At 43.5% G+C, this 23,392-nt stretch overlaps 1 protein-coding gene across 1 annotated transcript in view; it reads right to left on the bottom strand.

The window, feature by feature from the left end:
* The window catches only part of LOC144783387 (uncharacterized), a 166,045-nt gene that overhangs the window by 104,906 nt on the left and 37,747 nt on the right, over nucleotides 1–23,392 (bottom strand). The gene's annotated exons all lie outside the window — the stretch shown is intronic.

Here is a 23,392-nt window from a genome sequence, read left to right as displayed (position 1 = left end):
ACCTTTATTTTTGTTATTGAGTTTACAGTTACATCAATGGAAAACAAAAAAGCAGCTCAGCGTTGCAGTGTAGAATCAAGAAGAACAAAACAGTATCTACGTGGTCAAAAATATCCAGGTGCACAAAAGACCCATATAGCGGTAGTCACACCATTCGTACAATGAAGAATGAACAAAATAACCAATTAAATACGCAGCAATTTCTACATTGATGCATTTATATGTCCTATATCACAGTCGGCTACAGTGCTAACGGTTGCAGGCTGCTCCTGCGATGGTGTGTTATAAGCATCCTGTGTCGGGGAGTACCAACAGAGCAGAAGACAGAGTTCCCTTTAAGAGAGCTACAGGGAGAATCTTATGTGCAAATTTAGTGGACTTGAGCAGACAATCTGCTTAAGCTGAGAGAAACAAATGATACACCCAGGTAGATAGAACTGGGAGTCTTGTGGGAGGACCTAGACAGATTGTTTGAGGTGGCGGTTCCCAGAGATTTGTGGATGCAGGGCCATCTATTGGTCTTCTTAACAGTTGTAAATACAACTGCCCCTTCGCCCTTGGTCAAGGCTAAATATGATACATTGATCACAAATGTAAAACCGAAGTTACCTGAAGGAAGTGAAGTGGGTTAAAATTGATCACAAATTTAAAACCGAAGTTACATGAAGGAAGTGAAGTGGGATAAAATTGAGGATGATGCAACAATTTAAAGTGGTGGTAACTGGTTTCCTTGAGAATTTGATGCAGGTTTAGAGGGAACATTGTGAAATTCTATTCCAGTCTGTGGATCTTAAAAAGCGCACAGCTACCCGTAGGTCTACGAGCGCTAGGCCAGTTAGAAAGGGCCTCAGTGGTCCCGTTAGCCAGCGCTCATCAGTACTAACTGCTATGTAGCCACGTTTTCAGGGACTTACGGAATGAAGCTCATTGGAGAGCAGTCTTAGTAACAAAGGAAGAGTGTTCCAAAGCTGAAGAGAATTGCAGAGAAAGAGCGGTTTACTCAAAACGTTTGTTCTTACTTTGTGTACAGAGGTTAGTGCTTCAATACAGCAGAAGGCGATTTGTTTACAGTCTCCAGATGAGATCCTTCAGTATACAAAATACTGCAGTGACACAGAATGCAAAGCAATGAAAATTGAAGGAAAATTTCAGGCTAGCACAGACAAAGTTAGCACAGAATAGTAGTCCAAGAGGGTCAGTAAAATAATTCAGGTCATGGTCCTGCAGTTGATGTGAATGCAAGGGGTCGCTATTCAGTATGCCCAAGGAAGGAGTAGGTAGAGGAAATGATGGCGGTATAAATATTAGCGCTTTGAAAAAGGTTACTCCGTGCCATATCTGTTAAAGGTCAGTCACTGGAAGAGAAAAGATAGATTAAATTCAACAGAGTACCATTTGATGCTCAAATACCTGTCACTGCACAAGATTGGGTGATGCAAGTAGAAACAGTAGAGTTTCCTTATGCACAACATTCAGAACCAGACACCCAAGTCCAAATATACACCAAGCCCACATGGTACAAGAATATATACAAAATAGAGGGACAAACTTCCAGCCCCATCGCAGAGTTCAGCGCAAACAGCTCATGATTGATGATCTTGCTTCCAAGGTCTCTCTGATGTTAGAGAGTCCCATAGAACTTGATAAGTGACAATGACAGTACCCAGATGCTGGAGGTAAACTAGACTAGCCCATATGTGGAAGATGGGGTGAATGAGCCACCCCTTATTTTTGATTGCTACTGGGGCTACCCCCTTGGCCATCAGGATGGTTGAGATCCCAAACTACCCTTTTCGGGAAAAGAGATTCAAGTTGTAGGCATCACAAAAACATGCACAAACCGTCTCTGCCCCAGTTCCAGTAAGAACAGGTTCTATTAAAGACAATCATCAATTTGAATATGTGATTCAAAACCTCTGAAGTTACTGGTAAGGGTCTTGCTTTGTAAGCTCAATTACATGATTTACTAACCACGGGAAGGGGAAACCGACAGCAAATAGATCTGCCCCCAGAGGCGGTCCCGTATGTGGTAGTACTTACTGGAGTCCCAGAACTAGGGGACAGGAAAACAGAAGGCTACCATGACCTTAAGAATAAAGTTGTACATTGGTTAAGACACAATAGGCCACTTCCCCCTAACATCAACGGGGAAATCCTTCATGTACGACGTCTTGGCTGGGTGGGTCATAGACCTAAGGACATCCAGGGGGACATAATTATTATTAACTTTAGGGACTGCAGGGCAACCACACATATTGTTGATTGGTATGCAGAGAGAGGTAGGGGAGGAATCATGGCTGATGACCTAAGTTACTTCTATCCCCGGGCTCTGTTGACAAACCCTTTAAAGCCCCGGATATCGTATATGTGTAATACAGAAGGCCATAGCTTTAACATCCCTACCTATAATCGCTATGCGGCCTTTTCTGGTCTGGAGATAGTAGACTGACTCCCCATTTCGATACCTAGGGGTCGCTTTGCTATGTATTATTGGGAACAGTCGAGGGCTGCAAATGGTGGACTGTTTTGGGGTCACATTTTCTCATTAAACTCTAGTACTTGCAATACGAGCACTGAGGTACGAACGACGCTCACACCCATTTTGGATGTTGCGAATGAGGTAGCAGGTCTAACCTCAATTTTGAAAAAGGGTACTGTTGTATAGCTCCTATATATCCTTATATCGTGTTAAGTTAGCATAGGTACATTTGAGATTTAAACGCCATTTTTCCTTTCTTGCCACTTCTGCACACGACCCTTAATTGTTGACTTAGCTTTCAACCTAGTGGTTTGCCGTGGTGTATGTGAGAATAATATGTTATTGCTCTGATATCAGTTTTGTTTAATAAACCATGTCTGCACGGAGAGTGCTGAAGTTTCAGGAGCAACACGATATGGAATTGTTATGAGGTCTGATCTCCACGCCTTCATAGTCATAACACAAGTGCAGCCTTTGCCAACTTGGGCTTGAGGCGGGATTGATATTGCTTTGCACGAGAATAGTTAACACACTTGATGCGGTGCACATGCAGAGAGAGCTGGTGTATGCTGATGTGATTCCTTCATGCTAGGACACTAAGGTATGGGCCCGCCCTAAAACAACCCAAAGAGACCTTCTTAGCTAATAATATAATATATGTGTTAGGGAGGGTGAAATATAAGTGTTGTTAACTCTTATTCATTACAGCATGTTAACATGCTGTCACCATTCGCTTTTTATGTCTTAGTAACTATGCTGATAATTTTGCTACTGATAATAAGTATACTTGTATTATCTAAGATACTGCGCCTGAGAAGACGGCATTAGTAAATAAACATTTCAAATGCACATGTGTCTTCTTTACTCCATGTTCTGGTTTGTAATGATAATATAACGAAAGAGTGTTCATGAGTCCCACGTACCCTGAGGTACTGTAAGTTCATGTTCTGGTTTGTCTAAACATTGGGAGTTTGATATGTCCAATGAGACACTGTAGCTAGCTCGGTAAGGGGTGAGTTGGTTGCTAAGGTAAGTTTTGGGACACCCTAATTTGCCGAGGTTCCACTCCTCTGTGCACAGTTCTGTGTGAGTACAGAAACCCTGCAACATGGCGCCCAACGGTTTCGGTGGTCTTATATCATGACACTCGAGTAGTTTATCGTTCATGCCTTAACCCCTTCACATCCGTTTCCGGAAAACGGGGTGTCGGTGAAACCTACCTATTTTTTGAAATAGGTCTTTATTCAAGCTTGATTCTTCCTTAAACGGTTTCTTTGAATTACTACCCAGTTGTGCTACAAAGTATTCTTTGTGTGTTCTTGTTTCCAGTGTTGTAATGGCGGCGGTGGCTATTGCGCAGCATAGTCGCGTAGCGGTACGCAACCATCTTCAGACGTACCAAGTCCCAGTAGATGGGATGGCTGTGATTTTCGTGGTATGTGCAGATCCGGCGTTTCCTTACGAGTTGTTTTACTCTTGGGTTACGTTTCCGGCTGTGGACGCTAATTCTGGTTTGTTCCACTCCTACACCGCCTTGGATGTCCCGGCTGAATATACGCCGTACAGGGCATTGGAAATACCTATTGATCATTGGCAGCATCGAGTTTGGTTTGATGGCGCCCTCCCCCACTCTTTGTCCGCAGCGAGGTTAGGTCCGCTCTCAATTCCAGGTACGAATTGGCCTGCGTTGGGTGGCTTTACCCCGCACCCGAATCACGGGGCTTGTACCCTAGCTGAAATTCGCAGGTTACATGTTGTTTCAATTTCCGTGATTCGTGCTTTAGTGCAATACATCGGTCGACATCTTCCTGGTGGTCCCCAGGGGGGTGCGGCCGCTCCCATGGAACGAGGCGGAATGCGTCTCAATCCAGTGATGGTTAATTCGGTTTTTGGTGCGCGTCCAGTTGACAACGATGACTTCCCATTCTGGCTAGCAGAGAAGTTTGATCAACTGGAGGCGGTTTTTCCGAATTCTACTCCTGCTGATAAACATAGAATGTTAACGATTACTCTACCGAAGGATATAACTCCTGAACTTGTTGACTGTGAGAGCTGGGGAAAAACATTTGCGGCAGTTTATACAAGGTGCTTTGGCACCCCGTCTATGACTGCCCTGCCTGAAATAATTAGACGTGTTCAGAATGATCACGGTCCAGAGGCAGCGGTTGAATTGGGTATGCGCCTGTGTGGTTCTTTTGAGATTGTAAGTGATCTCATTCTCTCCAATGTTAAAGGAGATGCAGTAAACTTTCAGGTGTCGAATGCTTTGGCTGCTCTGCCCGATGCCGACAAACCCCGCCAGTTAGCAAAGATTGTGGTGGCCGCTTATAAGACAATTGGCCGCACAAGTAGAGGTCTGAAATATTTTCCAGTAAAGGAGAAAAAACAACCTCAGGGACAATCTGCAGTGACAGATGTCCGACCCAAGTCCAAGAAACAAAATTGGCCTAAGAAACAAACTCAGGGGAAGACGAATACACAGACTCAGGATTCTTTTCCTGCAGTACAAGCACCTGCGCCGCCGGAAAAAGTTTATGATTTGCGCGATCGCGCGATGATTAAATCACCTGATCGATTTCAGGGTTCTGATCAACGCTCTCCTCGTTCCTTTCAGGAAACATCGGCCCCGAAGACCGGTGGAGGAGGAGGGGGTGGACGTGGACGTGGTGGCCAACAAGGACGTGGTCAGTCCCGCCAGACGGACGGAGCAGTGAAGCAGGAGGATTCTACGCCTAAGCGTCCGCAGTTTGCGAAGAAGAAAGTCGCAGCCTTAACAGCGCATAGATATGCCACAGATAGTGAGAACGCGGCTTCGGAATCTGACGTGGGCTCTGACCTTGCTGGACAGCGCGGCGGAGATTACCATAGTCAGAGAGGCGCTCCGTCCACTACTGAGGGTGACAGCGACTGAAGTGTTTGTTGTAATAGAAACAGCCGATACGAGATTAGCTCCCCCTGAAAGACTTTTTGAAATTGTCCTGTTAATTGAAGGTGACATACAGCGTACTGTCAGAGGGGTATTTTGGGAGAACCTTTCGTCTACGTACGACATTTTGCTTTCCGAGGCTGACTGGCCCCCACCTTTTGTGCTCGCAGCGCCGCGAGGGGAGGAGGTAATCCTTCCCAGTTTCGCGCACACTGTCTCGACTGAGCATGCGCAGCATTTTGCAGAAGAGTGGGCTCTGGCTCTTGCACCGGCTCTCTACCGCAACCAATGTGGTTGGGACAAATTGTCCCCATGCCACGAAATTCCTTTGCGGTCTGAGCCGCAGCCTCAGCCTCAATATCCCATACGGCGTGAAGCTAAAGCAGCCGTCGCAGAAATCCTTGAACAATTGGAATATCAGGGAGTTATTGAAACGTGTGTGTCACCAATGAATAATCCCCTTTTTACTGTGACCAAACCTGACGGATCATATCGTTTGGTATTGGATTACCGGCATTTGAACTCGCATTGCCGTAACTGTGCAGTACAGAATACTCACGGCTCTGCCCTAGTGGATAGTCTAGTGCGTAAGCGTTTCAAGACAACGCTTGACATTTCCAATGGTTTTTATGCCCACAGACTGGATGACTTTAGCTCCCAGTGGACAAGTTTTACGTCCGCTGGGGTGCAAAAACGCTTCCGGCGACTCCCAATGGGCTACAAAAATAGTCCTGGAGTCTTCACCTCCAGAATAGTCACTCTGTTGGAGGGAATCGATCCAGATGCATGTTCTTATGTTGATGATATTTATCTCACAGACGACGAGATTTGGATGCATCTGTGTCGAGTGAATTCTATAATTTGTACCTTTGCTGATATGGGTTACAAATTTAATTTTGCAAAATCGCACATTGCAGAACACACGGTGTTGTTCCTCGGCTATGAGCTGAACAATGAAGGTAGAGGCTTGGCTCCTCACTTCTTGGAGAAATGCGCACAATTGCGCGCTCCTACAACACTGAAAAAATTACAGTCTTTGCTGGGTTTTTTGAATTTCGGCAGAACTTACATTCCTGAATATGCCCAGCGTATCAAGCCTTTGTATGCTTTGATACAACCAACTTTCTCAAAATCATGCTGGCTGCCTGAGCATTCAGCCATTTTGCAATCCTTGCAGGCTGATCTGCTCGCTTCTAAATATTTACTGACTCGTGATAACCACACCAACCTAGTAATAAGAATAATTCCTGGGACGGTGGGTTTCACGTACCTCACTTTTAATGAAGGTGACACAGTACCTATTGCTTACAAGTCACACTTGTACACTTCGGCTGAGATGCGGTTTCCCACAGTGGAAAAGGTTTTAACTGCTGTACAGATGGCAATTCTTAAGGAACGAACACTGTCTCAGGGGAAACGCATGCTAGTGGTTACACCCTGTCCTCACTTGGAGGCAGTCACGAAAGCCAGTGTACCGAATTCAAAGGCTTTGCACCCTCGGTGGATTCAGTGGGCTGCGTCATTGTCATCCACGGATGTCATGTTTATTTTTGACGCTTCCTTACGGTCGCAGGAGTACTTGCAGTATGAATTCGTTCATCCTGCTCCTCTGGCTATGCGACCTTTGGAGGACTTCCATTGCATCATTTACACTGATGGGTCGGCGCAGGTTGCGCATGGCTCTAAACATGCCTACGTTTCCGCATGCGCCATTGTGGTCGGTGCTATGTTGAATGATGAGTTCATTTCCAGGGAAGTGCACACGTTGCCCCTGGGAGACTGCACCGCACAATTGGCAGAGCTTCGTGCTCTTTTACTAGCGTTGGAGTACGCAGATCCAAGTGTTACTACTCTAATTGTAAGTGATTCTTACTACTGTGTCCAGTCTTACAATGAAAACTTGTTCTTTTGGATTCAAAATGATTTTCATGATTCCAAGGGTAGCACAATAAAACATAAAATGATCTGGGTTCGAGTGGCAGAGCTTAAGGCTATGTTGCCACTCGTTTATGTGATTCATACTCTCGGTCATCAGCGCGTAGGAGTTCACGCTGTTGGCAACTCGCTTGCTGATGAAGCAGCGAAATCAGCAGTATCTACATACTTAGTTGCAGCAGTTACTAGGTCTAAAACCAAGATTGATAGCGACATCTTGGCAGCGATTGCTGCCTCTGAGAAGGGAAGTAAACATCCTGCGGGATTCCCTTCGAAGTATAAATACCACTTAAGTCCCGAAAAGGTTCCTTTTGTGACAATTCCTGATGTTGGGGAACGGCTGATTCCCAACTCGGATCGCAGAGCAGACTTGATTACAGCGGCTCATGAAGGTGTGGCGTCTGCGCATGCGGGCGTCTCGGCCACTGTAACTCAATTACAACTACGTTTCTGGTGGCGGGGACTGTACAAACAGACGCGTGATTATGTCCTTCTTTGTGACATATGCCAGCAGATTAAACCTTCAACTGCTACGCGTCCGCCACAGACTCAGTTGTACATTTCTAATAAACCGCTAGGCTGTGTTTATTTAGATCACTGCGGTCCTTTTTCATCTGATACTGCGTATAAGTACATCTTAGTAGCAGTTGACTCATGCACACGCTTTGTGTGGGTATGGCCACATCGCAGCGCTGATTCACGGACTGTCATTAGAGATTTGCGTATCTTTATAGGGATTTTTGCCTGTGGTACCTTCCATTCGGATCAGGGTCCGGCTTTCGCCTCTAAGGCGTATAAGGATGCCATGACTTCGATGGGGGTCCAAGTCAAGTTTTCGTCACCCTACAGACCTGAGGGTAATAGTGTAGTTGAACGAATGAACCGTGATTTAAAGCAATCTTTGACAGCCCGAGTTATAGGCACTGGCAGAAACTGGCTGGCTCACCTCTATGGCGTGCAGCGTGCTCTTAATAATCTCCCTAGAAGGTCTCTGGGTGGGCGGACCCCATACGAAATGCTCTTTGGCATCAAGATGTACGTCCCTGACCTTGACGGTCTAGACTCTGTGGTTCGCGCCACTTCCTTTGACGCAGATGAACATTGCAATGTTTTACAGAATCTACAAAAGACCAGAGACAGTCTTGCAAAGGAACATTTGCCCTCCACATCGGATGATGCGTTGCAGATCCCGGTAGTTGGCTGGCTACCCCAAGTTGGAGAACTGGTTCGAGAGAAGATCGACAACAAGAAAGAGTTTGGTCCCTCCTATCGAGCTCCGGTCCCAGTGCTTGGAGTGAAGGGCACAAGAACAGTCATTTTACCTCCACTTCCAGGTCGTAAGGAAAACAGGTTTATTTCTATTGACAATGTCAAGATACACAGAGTGGCCGATTCTTCTTAGCATGACACCAGCTGTTTCCTGTCCTTCCATTGTGAGAAATTCAATCATGCCCACTGCTTCTAATATTGAACCTGAAGTGGCCATCGAATTACCTGCTGTTTCCAGTCCATTATTAAATAATTTACCCGGAACTAACGTTGAGGAATTGGACTATACATACCCCACTGATTTGTCCATGCCCGACCTACAAGCTCGTTTAGCCACGGAATCCAGATTTTCTTTTGACTCTGCTTCCCTTGCCTCGAAAAAACCCTCTCAAATTGCAGTATATGCTGGCCTGTTTAAAAAACATTTTTTGATACCTCCTTGGATATACATTTGGCTGGTCCTTTTTTCGGTTTACCTTTTTATGTCAATTGGTTTTGTGTTTTATTTTTTTCGAATTATGAATGGACACTATGTCGAGGAGAGAACTTGCATTACTCATTTAAATGGAACTTTGGCCCCACTTTCCTCTTCACATTCTACACACAGATTAAAAAGAGACTTGACTTTGGTTAACATCACAGCATGGCCTGTTCTGGATGGAATCGCGTGGGATGCAGTTCGGTTTCAGATTCATGGCCCAACGGAAGTCGTTAATGTTCCTAATGTACTAAGAGTTAATATGGGGGATGTGGTGAAACAAAACATTCGTTCTGATGATTGGGATGTTAATGCTGTGGAAAGTTTGTTTTCTGATTTGAAATACTATGCTGCTTTTGATGCTGAGGATTTATATTTAGAATCTGCTAATTATGGTGAATTGTTCTGTTATCAACATTATGGCAATCACTTCTTACACAAAACATCTTCCCGAAGGGATGCTGTTAATTTTACTCAGTGGGAACATTGCCCGGCACCTACACAAGGGAGTTCAGAAACGTTTCTTAAAAAGTATACTTATTTCACTGACTTTAATCAGTCCAATCCCGAGTCCTTTTATTTTAAATTTCAAAAACAGCCACTGTCCAAGGTTAGACTTACCGATACAAAATTGTTGTATTCGAAGGCCTTCCTAGATCAATTAGTTACTGGGGGCTATGAGTTATGGAAGGAAACAATAGACCTTAAATCGGTTTGGGGTTCAAGGGCCTGGCAGGTACGAGGCACTGAGGCTTTGCACCGTGCATGTCTCATCCCGAATCATATGTTGTTTTTAAATGAAACCATTTCCCAGACCACATGCTTTGGATTGGCTACATCTAAAAGGTTAAACACCCCGTCTTTCCCGGAGTTGGAGGAATATGAGGATTGGAGTAATTTTACTCAATTGTCCATTAAAGATATACAGGCTCTGCTTCTTAATTCCTCCTTTAACATTTCCAGTATGAATCCCAAGGGTTGGCTGCTTTGGCACCGTAGTGCTGATTCTTGCCAAAAAAGGTTTTTAAATATAACTGACGGTTTTAAGACTGTTAGATCTGATCCCCGGTTTGATTTGAGTCATACTGTCACCTCTTACTCTGTGGGCAAGTTGTGTCAAGCTTGGCTGAAACATTCAACTTTACCTGCGGTTAAGTATCACCTTTCCAAACTGAATGCAGACGTGGATTTGAATGATTTCATTAAAGGCCCAGCTAGTGGCAGGTCGAAAAGGTGGTTATATGGGGTTTACAATGAAATTTGGAAACTCTCACAGATTGAGGCTGCTTCACGCCTTAGGGCTATTGATCAGGCGAATCTTGAGAAAGTGCTTGCAGTTGTTGACAATAGCATTAACGTGCTTTCCTCTAGAATTTACACATTAGATAATATTGTGTCGTCTGTTGTTGATATTGTGCATGATGAAGTGTCAGTATTATACCATGGTCAAAATCAATTACGGTCAATCATGCAGTTTGCATGGACACTTCAGACTCTGAAAATGGGTAAAGTTCCCTGGGGATACATGAACGTTTCCTCTTTATTTGCACCATTTAATTTGACAGACAAACAACGCTTGCTTTCAATGCGTGATGCTTCCTTTTCTATGCTACATATTGAAAGGTTGGAATCTTTGCCTTTTTCTGTGGCAGAGGCCACTGCTGCTACGTGGCTTATCCACGGTTTAATAACACTGCCTTTTGCTTTATATAAGTTTTCAAATTGTATGAAATATGTGCCAATAGGTCGTTTTGAACCCTTAGGTAGCGGTTTTCTTCATGAGGTCTGGTCACTCCCATACACATACAGATGTTTCAAGGATGAACAAGAAGTTTATCTAACAGGGGATGAGTGTACTGAGACGCCAGATCATTCTTTAATGTGCAGACACATACAGTTACACGGTTCATGTAACAAGGACCGACCGAATATGGCTTGCGTTTTACAGGGCACGCCAGTTCCTGCTATCATCCCCACGTTTAAATTGTTAGAGAATGGTAGTTATTTAATGCTCAATAATGAAAACTGTTGTGGTTTAATTAAAGGTATAGCTTTCATAGTTACAGTAAGTGAGCGAGTTATTTGCTGCAGAAATGTTCTTTATCCTCCCACACGTGAACATAGGGAGTCTTCCATTTGGCCACAGATACCGACCTTGGGAGCAGAATTCAGCGGCATGGCTAGAATAAGAGCTCTATTGTCCCAGAAAGAGGTGGCCTTGAGCTCGGCCCGTGAAACTTTCGTGCTTCACATTGCTAATACCCGTACGGAGGTTCAGGCTCTTTTAAATACTGATTTGCCTTTGCATTTCGGAGCCATGGTTCGTTCTATCTTTAACGCATCCTCCACAACGGGCCTAGCACATTTTTTTAAAGTTGTTAGCGGTGGTCTCGTGACTTCCTTTGAGAAGATTTTTGGAGTCATCCCTGCCTTCTTCCATTCTATTTTTTCATCCTTATTTGGAGGGTTCCCGTTTTTACTTGCATTAGCGGCTGGCGCTTTGGTGGTTTTTTGCCTTTTTAAATATGGATGCCCTTCCTGTGCAAGACCACGCTCAACTGCTACTGACGCGGTTTCGCAACCGCATGCTTGATTATTATGGCACACTGCCGTTGGCGACTCTAAGCACGGCGTTTGGATTATCTTTTCGGTTCTCCTATTTCACCTGTGTCCAGCCTGTATTTCGCTGCCTGACCTGTGATTTCCTTTGGGCCATTGATTTGTGTCTCTGCGGACCGATATCTTCTGACGTCGATTTTGATCAACTGATGAGTCCTATCATTGCTCACGAGTTGGTTTGTTCTGACGAAAGGATTATGGCCTTGGCGGTGGCACATGGACTAATGGGTCCCTGGGATGTGTTGTCGGCAGCGCAAAATTTCTTGGAACGAAGTTCTCTTGAAAACCCACCGAGCTGTCCTCTGATGGTTATAGAGGATCCGGTGCTGGGAGATCACGTATGTTCCTTTCATCTTTTAAATTGGATGGCTGAACTGTTTTCGGATGAGGACAGTGACTTCCTCCTGGAGGCTGTTGCAGCTTACTTTTCATATACAGTCTTATCATAGACACTGCCTCAAATTGACATGCTGATTGATAGCATTTCCTTGATTTTATTGACTTTTGGTCAAGACATTTTATTTTTGCTTGCCTATTGGCTTGAGCCACATTATACTTGTGGGCTATTTTTTAGCATTAGTTTTTATAATTGAATTTTTATTCATGCTCGTTTCTTGTTGGATTCTGCTCTCATGTGATGGCACTTCTGTTATCTTATTTAGTCCGTTCTCGGATCATGGGGGGGTGTTGTATAGCTCCTATATATCCTTATATCGTGTTAAGTTAGCATAGGTACATTTGAGATTTAAACGCCATTTTTCCTTTCTTGCAACTTCTGCACACGACCCTTAATTGTTGACTTAGCTTTCAACCTAGTGGTTTGCCGTGGTGTATGTGAGAATAATATGTTATTGCTCTGATATCAGTTTTGTTTAATAAACCATGTCTGCACGGAGAGTGCTGAAGTTTCAGGAGCAACACGATATGGAATTGTTATGAGGTCTGATCTCCACGCCTTCATAGTCATAACACAAGTGCAGCCTTTGCCAACTTGGGCTTGAGGCGGGATTGATATTGCTTTGCACGAGAATAGTTAACACACTTGATGCGGTGCACATGCAGAGAGAGCTGGTGTATGCTGATGTGATTCCTTCATGCTAGGACACTAAGGTATGGGCCCACCCTAAAACAACCCAAAGAGACCTTCTTAGCTAATAATATAATATATGTGTTAGGGAGGGTGAAATATAAGTGTTGTTAACTCTTATTCATTACAGCATGTTAACATGCTGTCACCATTCGCTTTTTATGTCTTAGTAACTATGCTGATAATTTTGCTACTGATAATAAGTATACTTGTATTATCTAAGATACTGCGCCTGAGAAGACGGCATTAGTAAATAAACATTTCAAATGCACATGTGTCTTCTTTACTCCATGTTCTGGTTTGTAATGATAATATAACGAAAGAGTGTTCATGAGTCCCACGTACCCTGAGGTACTGTAAGTTCATGTTCTGGTTTGTCTAAACATTGGGAGTTTGATATGTCCAATGAGACACTGTAGCTAGCTCGGTAAGGGGTGAGTTGGTTGCTAAGGTAAGTTTTGGGACACCCTAATTTGCCGAGGTTCCACTCCTCTGTGCACAGTTCTGTGTGAGTACAGAAACCCTGCAACAGTACTCAGGTGAAGCCGCCAGATGGGCAAGGTTTGGGGAGGCTGGATACCCAGGTGGGATGTGAAATGACTCTAGGCCCAGGGGCTGTCAGTGATCTTTCCCCAGGGCCAACTTTTGTCCATAGGGTTGGCAGCCATGGTGCTTCTTTGGTGGGAACGCATGATGATAGTAATGGGTATTTTCCAAATAACTTAACTTTGATATCTTGGAATATCGCGGGATTGCTTAAAAACCTTTGTGATCCTGATTGGTCAAGATTCATAGATTCATGCAACATTTGTTTGTTACAAGAAACATGGGCCTTAGAAATTCCACATAGAGTTGGATACAGGACTTTTAATATAGAGGCTGTACCCTCAGCTAGAGGTAGACCATCTGGAGGCTTAACTGTATGGGTAAAAGTATCATTTGAAATCATTACCAAACTAGTTATTGGTTCAGCTGATATACTAGGGTTGAAGGTAAAAACGAAGGATGGGAGGTGTCTATTTCTATTCAATGTATGCAACCATCCAGGTAATTCTTTGAAAGAGTCCCAGATCCTGGAAAAACTGGGTCTTTTTTTAGCTAATCAGGACGATTTACCCAGCATGATAATAGGAGGGGACTTGAACTGCAATTTCGAGCCGATTATTTGATTTGACGATGTTTTTGGTGATGAGGATATCGCAAATAACATACCATCCCTAACTTACACTGAAACAGTGCGCTGTACCAACCAAGCACTTCAAATACTGAGGTTGACTGCTACGTTTGGGCTAATGGCCTGCAATGGCCGCCTTCCATCCGACTCTCCCAAGGCTGTAACTTTTGTCAAAAATAATGGCAAAAGCAGAATTGATTACATACTAGCATCCTTTGACGCCTGGCCTCACATGGTAGATCTTGAGATTATGCCCCGGATTGAAAGTGATCATCGTCCTCTCAAACTATCAATAGATTATAGTTTGTTGCTTAGTGATGGCCTGGAGAAGGAGCGTTGTTCTTTGGCCACTGGCATTAATGATCTACCATTAGTAAGCAATAATAGACGTTCTTTAAAATGGGCCTACTTATTAGATAATAGGGAATTATTAGTGGGTATCTATAAGTTGTTTGCCGATACGTTTGCCAGTGATATAAGTAAATTGGCAGGTGGCAATGATTTTATTGATCTACACAAAGGTTTTTTTAGATCTTTACTGTCCTTTGTGTCTAAAATGCCAAAAGAAATGATCCAAAGTAAAATCTGCGCAGTAGGTACACAACCCTGGTACAACAAAGATTGTCGTATAAGTAAGGCCCTATTGGTAGAGGCAATTAAAACCAAAATTCCTGAAACAATTAGGGCATCAAGGAAGGACTATAAGAAAACCCAGGCGATAGCAAGAGCTAATTGGGATGAGGAATGCTGGGGGAACATGTTATTGGCAGCAAAGGCCAAGGATAACATAGGATTTTGGAGACTAGTAGCCAACGGGAACCACGCAGGTAGATTGGCCCAAGATGTGTTCATTGATGAACAGACCTGGGTCAAACACTTTACTCACCTATATGAAATTCCCGATACTATTGAGGTGAATGTAATAGAGTATTCCCGGTATACAAACAGCGCAGAGAATCTAGGGAAACAACCCTTACAATGCAACTATTACAACGCACACCGTTACAACGCACACCATTACAACGCAGGATCCGTTACAACGCATACCTTTACAACGCATGACATTACATAGCAGATGCTATTACAACGCATGCCATTACAACGTAAGTATTGGTAAGTATGTTATTTTTTTAAATCATTTTTTTAAATGTAAATTAAATAAATTAATTTAAGTAATAGTATATATTTAGGTTTGGGTTTTGGGGTACAGGGGTATTTTTAGGTTTCAGGGCTAGGTTTGGGTTTTGGGGTACAGGGGTATTTTTAGGTTTCAGGGCTAGGTTTGGGTTTTGGGGTACAGGGGTATTTTTAGGTTTCAGGGCTAGATTTGGGTTTTGGGGTACAGGGGTATTTTTAGGTTTCAGGGCTAGGTTTGGGTTTTGGGGTACAGGGGTATTTTTAGGTTTCAGGGCTAGGTTTGGGTTTTGGGGAACAGGGGTATTTTTAGGTTTCAGGGCTAGGTTTGGGTTTTGGGGTACAGGGGTATTTTTAGGTTTCAGGGCTAGGTATGGGTTTTGGGGTACAGGGGTATTTTTAGGTTTCAGGGCTAGGTTTGGGTTTTGGGGTACAGGGGTATTTTTAGGTTTCAGGGCTAGGTTTGGGTTTTGGGGTACAGGGGTATTTTAAGGGTTCAGGGTAACGGGTATTTTTAGGGTTCAGTTTTTAAATAAATAATTTTAAATATTTTAAATAATTAATTTTAATAATTTTATTATTTTTTAATATTAGTTCTTTAATAATAATTGCTCTTTTTAAAATTAAAAAATAGTTTAAGTATATATATTTACAAATTAATTATTAAAAAATAATTTAATTTATTAAATTAATTACATTTTAATAAATTCCATTTTTTTTAAAATAATATACTTACCTATACTTACGTTGTAATGGCATGCGTTGTAATAGCATCTGCTATGTAATGTCATGCGTTGTAAAAGCATTCGTTGTAAATGTATCTGCGTTGTAAAAATTGCGTTGTAACGGTGTGCGTTGTAAAAGTTCCCGATGTAACGTCATACATCCAGAATCTAATGTTCTCTTTAGAGGAAGCAGAGCTAGCCATCAACCTAGTCAAAAACGACAAAGCACCAGGCCCAGATAAAATTCCTGGTGATCTCTATAAGCACGAGATCCAAGTCTGGGCACCATATATAAATCGGCTTTTTAATATTCTAGCAAACGGGGCAGATTTACCCGATAGCTGGAGGGGTGCAGAGATTTTAATTTTTAAAAAGGGCGATAGAAATGATCCATCTAACTATCGTCCGATAAGTTTAATGGATATTTTACCAAAACTATTTGCAAGGCATATTTGAATGCGTATGAACTCCTGGATGGTTGATAATGCTATCCTTACAAAGTTCCAGGCTGGGTTCAGGTGCAACATTAGTACAATTGACCAAGTTTTTAGATTTTATTGTCTTTATTGGAAATATGTTTTATTAAGGAAAGGGCATATTTATGTTGCTTTTGTTGACCTTAGGGCAGCTTTTGATTTAGTTTTACGTGATCGTTTATGGAACTATCTGCATATGCTGGGGCTGCCGGGTTGTCTACTCCAACAGATTATAAGGCTACATGATAATAACTATGCCAGAGTGCTTTGGGGTCAAAATGGGGAATTATCAAAACCAATACCCATTAAGCGGGGAGTTCGCCAAGGATGCGTGCTGGCACCCACGCTCTTTTCGCTATTTGTTAATTGACATACCAGCTTATCTGGGTGAAAATAACAACGATTCACCAAAATTGAATGGCATAAGGGTCCCCGCACTTTTATTTGCGGACGATACCATTCTGATCTCGCAGACGCCCAAAGGTCTTCAAACCCTCTTAAGCAGATTCCAACTTTATTGCAATGAGAAAGGGCTTGAGATAAATGTGAAAAAAACCAAATGTATGGCCCTAAATCCCCACAAATCATTTACGGGGAACTTTTTCCTGAACAATAAAAAACTAGAACTTGTGTCCAATTTTACTTATTTGGGAGTTTCCTTAGATACAAAAAATTCATGGATTACTCAAACTGAAAAAAGCAAAACCATCTTAACACAGAACACCTTACCAATTTTAAAGAAACATGGGGCGAGCCTTAAGAAATCAATATCACCAGCATTAGAAGTATTTAAATTTAAGGCCCATTCTGCAGCCCTTGATGGGGCTGAAATCTGGGGTCTGAAAGCTGGGAACCTATTTGTAAAGAGTGAAACAATTTTTACAGAAGTATATTACGACTACCCAAACGTACCCCACTTTTACCATTATTGTTAGATCTAAGTGCAAAATGTAAGGATCACTTTGCGCTTCTACGTCCACTTTCCTACTGGGTGAGACTTTGGTGTACAGCAGAACTCGGTGACTATAGAGATGGACTCTTTGAAATAAAGAGGATGGACCATTATAATTCGAATCCTTGGTTGAAACATGTCCAAACCTGGCTATGTAGGATTGGGTTGTCACACTTTTGGGAGGAACCTCAATGCCTCTCATATAGTTGTAAAAAAGTGGTCAAAATCAAATTTTGGGCGTACATAGCACAAAATCTCCCAAATAGCCATACAGGGGGCTCCATCACTAGGAATGTTATGGTATTTAAGGACTTACCACACTTTGAGGATTTCCTTGATGAGGTCCAACCTCCACTTGCAAAAAGTCTTTATTTGAAATTCAGATATGGAATACTCAAAACTAATGTAATGATTGCTAGCTGGTCGTCCATGATGATGCCTCCAAAAAACACGAGGTGTTTGTGCTGCTCGTCCAGTTTAAAAGAGGATGATATCCATATCCTATTTTTTTGTAGTGCGTATTTATTGGCAGGGAAAAAATGGATAAGACCACAGTTTAATGCAATTGGTGTCCGTTCCTATATCGAAGCATACAGGATTATCAAAACTGACTAGACAAATGGTTGTTTTCTGTGTAAGCAGATTTCTACTGTCGGTATGCTATACTCGTAAAAAAATGGGCTTCGATCTATAATTGGTCAGATCTGTGTATATATACCTATGATGAGCAAGGTTGTTTTGTATCTTTTTTATTGTCTGTACTAATGAAATGCTCCTAGTAATCAAATGTATGGTTATGCACAACTGTTTAAGTACCTTTTTAACTAATTTATGTTTTTTATTGTACTCCTGTAAAACCCAATTCATCATCATGTAAATTGTCCTTTTTGTAATGTGAAATGTATTTTGGTCTTATGCATCTTTTATGGCCGTGATGTGCCGAAATAAAGATTAAATAAATAAAATAAATAAATAACCACGGGAAGGTGTGGAAACTGAGACTAGCAGCTGATGCTGAATTTACAATAAAGTCACAAAAGTCTATAGTCAAGCTGTACACAGCCTTCATGAAGATTATTTACCCATTGATTTAAGACTAGAGTCAGTGAAGGGAGGAGTGTGGAATTTTACAGGGAATGAAATTGGACTGATCAAAAGTGCAAAACCCTTAACCACAACATCGAAACAAGATGTAGTCTTTCCATTGATGCCCCAATACAAACTCATCAGAATCCATGGCTGGTCTAACAACAATCACTTAAAGCATGTTGGAATATGGCATTCTTAAATAAGTCATTGAGAGTCCATGTAATTCTCAGATAATGGCTCTTTAGAAACAAAATTGTTATGAAGGATAGTGCAGGATCTTCAAAAAATTAACCAAATGGTAATTCCATGCTGTCCACTGGTACAGAATCCAACTGTATTTTTTTCTAAGTTCTTGCTGGTGTAGTGGAGTGGTGTACGGTCATCGGTTTGTGCCATTCTTCTACAAGAGCAAAAACAGTTGATGGACAGAATGCAGAACAATGTCATACATTCACCCCCAGTACAGAGATCTGGGCCTAAATCCATCCTTTTTTTGTTCACCATGCAATTCCAGTTTGAAACCAGCCATATGCAAATCGGTCTGGATCCTGAGCCCAATGGGAACAGTCCAGCCTGAACTGCCAAGCTAGGTCCTCCTATGAACCCCGGGGATCCTGAAACCGGTCCCAGGATGCTAGTTTCCAGTCCAGGGAAGACATGGCTTGGCAGTTCGGGCTGGACTGTTCCCATGAGGCACAGGGTCAGACTGATTTGCATATGGCCATGTCTGAACTGGGGTGGCAGAGTGGGCTGAAGAACGGTGATGGATTAAACCCAGATCTGTTGACTGGGTGTGAGTGTTTGATTGGTTCAGATGCTCCGTCCATCATCACCCCCTTTTGTACCACTTTGTTCGCCATAAGTTGGCAGGGTATGCTCAGACGTGAGTCCCTTGCTCACTTTGCTACTGGATTCAAGCAAGCCGGGCTGAAGACGGCTGAAATGCCAGAAACCGGTCCTCGGACGCTTGTTTCCGGTCCAGGGAAGGCATGGCTTGGCAGTTTGGGCTGGACTGTTCCCACGAGGAACAGGGTCAAACTGATTTGCATATGGCCATGTCTGAACTGGGGTGGTGGAGTGAGCTAAAGAATGATGATGGATTGAACCCAGATCAGTTGACTGGTGGCGAGTGTTTGATTTGCTCAAACGCTCCGTTCATCATCCCCCCCCTTCGGTATCGCTTTGTTTGCCTTAAGTTGGCAGGGTATGCCCAGACGTGGGTCCCTTGCTCACTCTGCCACTGGATTCAAGATAGCGTGGCTGATTAGGGTTATGAACCCGAAACCGGTCTCAGGATGCTTGTTTCCGGTCCAGGGAAGACATGACTTGGCAGTTCAAGCTAGACTGTTCCCATGAGGCACAAGGTCAGACTGATTAGCATATGGCCATGTCTGAACTGGGGTGGTGGAGGGAGCTAAAGTATGATGATGGATTAAACCCAGATCAGTTGACTGGGGTTGAGAGTTTGATTTGCTCAAACGCTTCGTCCATCATCCCCCCTTTTGTATCGCTGCATTCTTCTACATGGTGACAGTCAATGCCTTTTCACGTTCAGATGAAGATCAAACTTGTGTGGTGTTGAGCTCAAGGGTATATAGAAACCCCTCATTCTTTAACTAGATACGGATGAAAATATTAGAGACTGTACAGTTGACTTTCCATTTGACATTGGTGCACTAAATTGATGATTTGCTTGTGGCATCTGCTAACAAAGACGGCTGTAGACAGAAAATAATTATCCTGCTTTACCATCTTGCTGTAAACAGGCAAAAAATTCCCCCAATAAATTACACTACTGTCAGAAAAAGTATGTTACTTAGGACCAAAAAATTGATAGGAGTGAGGAGTGTCTCCTACAGGGAGGTAAAATGACCAGTGGCTATTTTTTCCATCTATGCTTAACCCAGTTATCTCCACGCTTCCCGGTTGTTTGAAAATCCATTGCTGCTGTTAGTTTGACAATACAGCATCGTGATGGTATTGTGATTGGTTACCCAGATTGTGTGAAAGATGCCAGTGAGATCTGGGTGTTTACTGATGGGAAACTAGTCCTGGCTGATTCCATGTTGCAGGCTAGGGTTAAACACCTACATGGGCTGAAGCTGTTGGAAGGGATGGAATGTTGCGGACCTTTAAACGGTAATGGTACAGCCCACACTGACATGTCAAGCAGAGGATGTATGTCAAAGATGCATTGGGTGCCAGAAGGTCAATGAAGGGAGCAAGACTTGTGAGCAGGAGTCCGATAGGGAAGCCAGGCGTGAAATTCCATCACCTTCAAACCAATTTCCTGGAGCTTCTCTGCAGTAACCAACTGGAGTATCTATGTAGTTTGTTTTCACCCTGGGTACAGCAATGTGTGACTAGGAGAGGAGATAGACTGACCATGGCCAATCTGCTCTTAAGGGAGTTGATCTGGAAGTTTGACATGCCGGTTTACGTTGAGTCAGATCAAGATAATCACTTTAAAAGTCAGGTGATAAAGAGTTTCTGCACAGCCTTAGACAGTGACCTGGAGTTTCATTGCAGATATAAACTGGAAGCATCAGGAGTGGTAGAGAGGGCCAATGGCATGAATAAAACCTACCTGGCAAAAGCATGAGCCTCCACATTTCTCAAATAGCCATACGCAATCCCACTGGTAATTAGTAGGATCCGTAGCAGCACCTGCAAAGGAATAGGAATAGCCACCCTCCAGCTCCCCCCCCCGAAATCCTGATGGGGAGGACCATGACATTTCCTTCTGAATATTGTAGAAGACATAGTTTGACTATTACAAAGGACTTGATAATGTGATGCATTCCAAATTCTCATCAGGTTGACTTGTTGACTTCAGTAGTAAGATCCAAACCGTGCTAGCATTTGAACAAAGGTGACTGGGTTCTCATGAAGAAGCATGTGCACAAGTCCTGTTTTGAAGCCTGCAGGAAGAGACCTCATCAAGTAACCCTTGTTACCAATACTGCTTTGAAATGTGCAGACTTTCCCAACTGGATACATGCCTGACATATGAAGAGAGTAACACGAGCAGAAGTAGTAGGGACAAGTCCCACTGTTTCTCCAAGTCAGTTTGATTCTGGGTCTCTGAGGCGTCATAGAAAGAAGAGGTCCTACCAGAGAGCTCGCAGCATGCACCACCTACCTGATAGAGCAGAGCCCATGTGTAGGATCTGCTTTCATGTCCACCCCCACTTTTTGCTGGTGAAATATCTAGATGATATTGCTGTCTTCAGCTCCACCTGGGAGGATCACCTGGTCCATCCCAGGGATGTTCTGGAAGCCCTGATAAATGCAGGCCTCACTATCAAGGCCACCAAGTGCTAGATAGGGCACCTGCTAGGTGGAGGCCAAGTTCAGCCATTGGAGAGCCCAATCTAGATCATCATGGACTAGGTTGCTCCCACTATCCAGACTCAGGTCAGAGCTTTCTGGGGCTGACTGGGTATTACAGGAGGTTTAAGGGATATGGGTCCATAGTGACTCTCTTTAATGATCTTGCCTCCAATAGAAGGCCAAATAAAGTTCAGTTAGCCGTCAAAAGGCATTTGATGACCTGGAGCAGGATATGTGCACTGCTCCCATTCTGCAAAGTCCTGACTATTCCAAAACCTTCATTGTCTAGACAGATGCATCCGATATAGGGGTAGGAGTGGTTTTGTCACAACTAAATGCAGAGGGCCAAGACTAATCAGTAGCTTTTATAAGCAGAAGGTTGACCTCCAGGGAGAAACGTTGGTCAGCTATAGAGAGGGAAGCCTTTTCTGTGTTCTGGGCCTTGAAGTTGAGAACATACCTGTTTGGTACTCAATTCCTTGTTCAGACAGACTATAAGCCCCTCTTATGGCTTATACAAATGAAGGGTGAAACTCCCAAACTTTTGAGGTGGTCCATTTCCCTACAGAGGAAAACAGATGGACTCTTCATGTATTTCCACGTAGAAAATGAAGACTCAATTGGGCAAGGTTAGTCTCATCTCCTTATGTTTGGGGGGGGGGGTGGAATTGTTGGAAAATAGGATCTGCTTTCATGGTCAACCCCACTTTCTGCTGGTGTCATTCTGCTTTTCTGACTACTCTGACTGGGATGCTGCGAATCAGGGTGAGTACCTAGATACAATCCAGATTGGCTACTGGTGTACCCTTGTAAATTCCTAGGACATGGTACTAAGGTACCCAGGGCATACGTACACCAAGGGTCTTCCAGGGCTGAAGCATGATTTATGCCACCGATGAGAGAAAACTCCAATTGTGACTGCAGACCTGCTATTGCAGCCTGTATAAGCTGGTGCAAGCACCACGTACAATAGATATATGTTCCCCTACATCTGAGGTCACTACACTTAAAACTTATAATTCACCCCTAAGGCAGGCCTTTCAATCCTAAAGGTAGGGCGCTGGGTCCTAAGTGTGAGGGTGCCCCTGCATGAGTGGGGCATCCCTTCAACCTTCGGAGCCCATTCTCCCGGGTTGTAAGTGAATCAGCCAATACGACATTTAGAGTGGCCATGCATCATTACACGATGACCATCTCTAAAAAGGCTGTAATGAACCCAGTCATATTTGGTATCAAACATGTTGAAATCATACCCTTATTATTCCATGCACTGTAAAGCTCCTCCAGGAGGCCCTCAGTGCTCCTGGGACCAGTCTTCCAGAACCGGGCAGCAATCTATGCCTGTTGTTGACTAAAGACACGTTTCAGCCCTCCTGCTGCTGAGCCAAGCACAAGCAGAGGAGGACAGTACAACTGATATCCTGTCACAGGGTGGTGTGACCACCTCCCAGGCAGGGTTTAGTGTATTGGGGCAGGGTGGGGGCACCTGCCAGCACCCATGATACTGCTTGAAAGGCACATTTGATACGAGTTCAGGGAGCCATTAGCTCCCGCTGTGGCGTGAAACAAGACAAAGGACATGGGAGTATCCTCCCCACTGCTCAGTCCTTCCTCGGAGAGGGACCCCTGAATTGTCCCAACCCTTTCTAAGGGTACTTAAGGGTTTACCTGTGGATGGGTCCCTAGATTCCTCATGGGACAAGATTCAGATCACAT

The sequence above is a fragment of the Lissotriton helveticus genome, chromosome 9 (genome assembly GCF_964261635.1).
Source record: "Lissotriton helveticus chromosome 9, aLisHel1.1, whole genome shotgun sequence".
Classification (NCBI taxonomy): Eukaryota; Metazoa; Chordata; class Amphibia; order Caudata; family Salamandridae; genus Lissotriton; species Lissotriton helveticus.
This window is presented reverse-complemented; position numbering and strand designations above follow the sequence as displayed.